This window comes from Lolium rigidum, chromosome 3 (genome assembly GCF_022539505.1).
Source record: "Lolium rigidum isolate FL_2022 chromosome 3, APGP_CSIRO_Lrig_0.1, whole genome shotgun sequence".
Lineage (NCBI taxonomy): Eukaryota > Viridiplantae > Streptophyta > Magnoliopsida > Poales > Poaceae > Lolium > Lolium rigidum.
Window position 1 is genome coordinate 374,494,843 of NC_061510.1, and position 4,200 is coordinate 374,499,042.

Consider the following 4,200-nt stretch of genomic DNA (forward strand, 5'->3'; position numbering starts at 1 on the left):
TCGTGAACTATGCGGACATGGTTGAGTACTCACTCCGACCAATAACCAATAGCGGGATCCGGAGATCCATAATGGCTCCCACATATTCAACAATGACTTTAGTGATCGAATGAACCATTCACATACGATACCAATTCCCTTTGTCACGCGATATTTTACTTGTCCGAGGTTTGATCTTCGGTATCACTCTATACCTTGTTCAACCTCGTCTTCTGACAAGTACTCTTTACTCGTACCGTGGTATGTGGTCTCTTATGAACTTATTCATATGCTTGCAAGACATTAGACGACATTCCACCGAGAGGGCCCGGAGTATATCTATCCGTCATCGGGATGGACAAATCCCACTCGTTGATCCATATGCCTCAACTCATACTTTCCGGATACTTAATCCCACCTTTATAACCACCCATTTACGCGAGTGGCGTTTGATGTAATCAAAGTACCTTTCCGGTATAAGTGATTTACATGATCTCATGGTCATAAGGACTAGGTAACTATGTATCGAAAGCTTATAGCAAATAACTTAATGACGAGATCTTATGCTACGCTTAATTGGGTGTGTCCATTACATCATTCATACAATGATATAACCTTGTTATTAATAACATCCAATGTTCATGATTATGAAACTAATCATCCATTAATCAACAAGCTAGTTAATAGGCATACTAGGGACTCTTTGTTTGTCTACATATCACACATGTACTAATGTTTCGGTTAATACAATTATAGCATGATATATAAACATTTATCATAAACATAAAGATATAAATAATAACCACTTTATTATTGCCTCTAGGGCATATCTCCTTCGGTGGGGGCCCCACACCACATGGTGGCGCGGCCGAGCCATGGGCCGCGCCGCCTATGGTGTGGGCCCACCTTGGGTCCAGCTGGCTCCCCTTCCGGCTTCCTTCGTCATATGGAAAAATAGGATTTTTGGTAAAATTTCCTTCCACAGTTGATCTTCCGAAATATTGCATCCTGACGGTGCTTTTTCCAGCAGAATCCTGACTCCGGTGTGCGATCTCCAAATAATCATGAAACATGCAAAATAGATGAAATAACATAAGTATTGTGTCCCAATATGAAATATATCAATGAATAACAACAAATTATGATATAAAATAGTGATGCAAATTGGACGTATCACATGCTCACAACGTATTAAAGCATGGTACAAATCTTCTTAATGAACACACAAAGGAAAAAAAACTAAAAGGTCCTGTGAGTGTCTCCTTTTCAATTCACCAAAGCAAGGCAATATATTGTTCACTACTCAGCCACCAAAATTTGAGAATTTTGGGCATCACTTGAAGCTTCCATAGAGCTTTCCAAATATCTGTCAAGCCCTCCAAGGATCCAACTGAACCAGCATGCAAAACAATGTCTCCTTGCTAGTTCTCGTTAAGTTGAACACTGAAAACACTCCAGATTTCTCCCCCGGCCACGCTGTACCAACTCCCTCTTCCACTGATTGTCTACAGGATTGATCAAATCATCCACCAACACTGAACCGGAGCATCACCTATTCTTCCTAGAGGTCTACTAAGAACCGCTCCATCAATCCATTTGCCATGCCAATTATTTTTCATCCTTTCATCACCCATGCTTACAGTTACCACATAAAGTGTTCCATGCAGTGTGCTTACTGCTTGCTAAAATATCATGTTGCAGATAACATCATGTACAGAAGAAAACTCAAGTATTGTCAAGTTTAAGATCTTACTAAACAAACATTATTTCTCTTTAAAATCATCATGGGGTAGAGGGAGAACACAAGGAATCATCAATGCCCAAAACTGAATCTCCAGAACTTTCACAAAGAACCTTATCTCCTGCATGTAAAGATTCAAGGTTTCTCAAGTATAAGATCTGTAGAAAATATTGGTAAAGACAGTTAACACATAGACTAATCAAACAACATGGGTACATTCTAACTACGGAGTATATCCTTAGGAAAAGGAAAAATTGAATAAACCAAACTATACCTATTTCAAAGAGCTCCTAACAATATACAGCATGTAAGCAATACCGCCATGTTTCAGAAAGAAAAGTTCCCAAAATTTTGCTATGTACTTCCCCTATATGTTAGTGTTTGAAATAGAATTAAGCTTCCAGTAGCAAAGAATGGTTTCCGCATCACTAAAAAACATGATAGTGAAGCCCATTTGTGAGGCAATTTAAGTAATGAAGATATAGATATCAAAAAGTCAATATGTGGCAAAAACTTTGTATGACTAAAATGACGGAACAAGTTGTAATAAAGCTAACCAATTGGCAACTTCACAACATCAGTTAACTTGAATAGCAAGATATTGGCAACGTCAACATCATCGGCTAACTTGAGATGGAAAGAAATGTGAAACTACTGACTACACATAATTTAAATGACAGACCAAATTAGGGGAAAGTAAATTATTTCCATGGTAACGCATGTCTTTAGCAATAGAAAATGCAATCATGATGAGATAAAAACCTATGTAGCACATGCACAGAGAATAACATTGGCTAAATCATAATCATAGACTGACTTTGGTATGCAGCAATCACCCTTATTGCAGTTGTAATGGCTGGTTTGACGCTACACAATCACAAACTTTGTGTTTTGGGACAAATACATCTAAGGCTCTTCACAATAAATTGTCGTATTAGGTATAAATATCACCGGTTTTCTAGTGGCAAATACATCAGCAGAATAGTATTTCCTTTGCAAAAAATAGCCCAGTTCACAGTAGTAATTGATTGGGTTGTTTTCAAAAGTGGTGTCTGGGGTATCTCAGATGCAATTCAGGGTCACTTGGTGAAGTGTTCTAACTAAAGTATTATGACTGTGCATGCTCATACAAGCATATATTTCGGCAAGCAGTAACACTACCTTACATATTATCTTGGAAAGCAGTAACACTACCTTACATATTAACTTGGAAAGGAAATAACTAAGCAGTGGCCAGCAATCTTAAGATATATCTGAAAAGAAACTGCTATCATACTGAAGTGGGCGAGAAGTATCTATAAATATTCGAATACTTAAAATAAAACACTTACATACACATACTACAGGAAATGTGAGGTCTCTTGAAGCAAGATAAAAATATGACAAATGATGTCAATTGACCAAGACAAAAGTCCAATGGCAATGCATGTTTTAGCATGTCAAGTAGTGCAATCGTTGGTAAAAATAACAGAGTATCATTAGAGATAGCGGACCGAAGAAATGGACATGTAGATCTACCATATTTTGTAGATCTAAAGAAATGGACATGTAACTTGATGCTTTCATTAGAGAGCGAACCCTAGAAAAAAAGAACAATGAGAGGGAACATTAAATAATATAACAACATAATCAAATAAACATCTATGAAAGTCTGGTACATATAGGCTGCCATCTAATAGTGTCTTAAGAGCATAATCAAATAAATATCAAGTAAAACAATTGAGGAGGTTGTAAGTGAAATATGAGAAAACAATTCCAAATATCATCTAATAGTTTCTTAATAGCAACTCAAAGTGGCACCAAAATAGTATAATTTTGTATTCACAATGAATTTAGACAATTATTTAGTGTGTAAATACATCCGAATTTAGAAAAATCTATGACATCCTTTTCGAGACAAAGGGAGTAGTACAATGATTTTATATACAGCCATGATCTTCCCCTAAAATTTGAGAATTACTTACCAACCCTTGCTTTCATGTTTCCACCAAACCAGTAGATGAAGATACAATTGAACTGCATGGTAGTAGTGAGGACCTTTGCTACTTTGTTCTGCTAGATAAGTGGGCGAAGAAACGCATCAAGTATTCAGGAATCAAAATCATAGGTGCATGTTAGAGCCATCACGACCGAACAAAGGAACCAGAAGTTTGTCTAAATGAGTGGTCTCATCAGGAAATGCACCGACTAAAACAGGAGGAAAATGTAGCAGTATCTACAAATACAGAAATAAAACCAAATCAAATGCCATGTTCTATTACCTAAAAGGAGGGTAGAAATTCATATTATCCCCAAGTTGTTCTAATTTATTATTGGCTCCATGCATGCTCCATGAAATTTTCACAGCTGTTTGAGAATCCCTTGTCAATTTGTAAACTTGGCCTGCATCATGATGCCTTTTAAAAGGTAAGCTACTTCTGGTAATCAAGAGATATGTAAAATGCATGTACTTGCTTGCCTATGACATAGGAGCATCTAGT

The 4,200-nt window shown here is 37.0% G+C and overlaps 1 long non-coding RNA gene across 1 annotated transcript; it reads right to left on the minus strand.

Moving 5' to 3' along the window:
- Window positions 1–3,245: 3,245 nt before the first annotated feature.
- Window positions 3,246–4,200, minus strand: LOC124700569. Its single transcript, XR_007001774.1, has 3 exons — window positions 3,982–4,200; window positions 3,685–3,772; window positions 3,246–3,299 (listed from the first exon to the last, which is right to left on the minus strand). It is a non-coding gene; the product is annotated as an uncharacterized LOC124700569 (long non-coding RNA).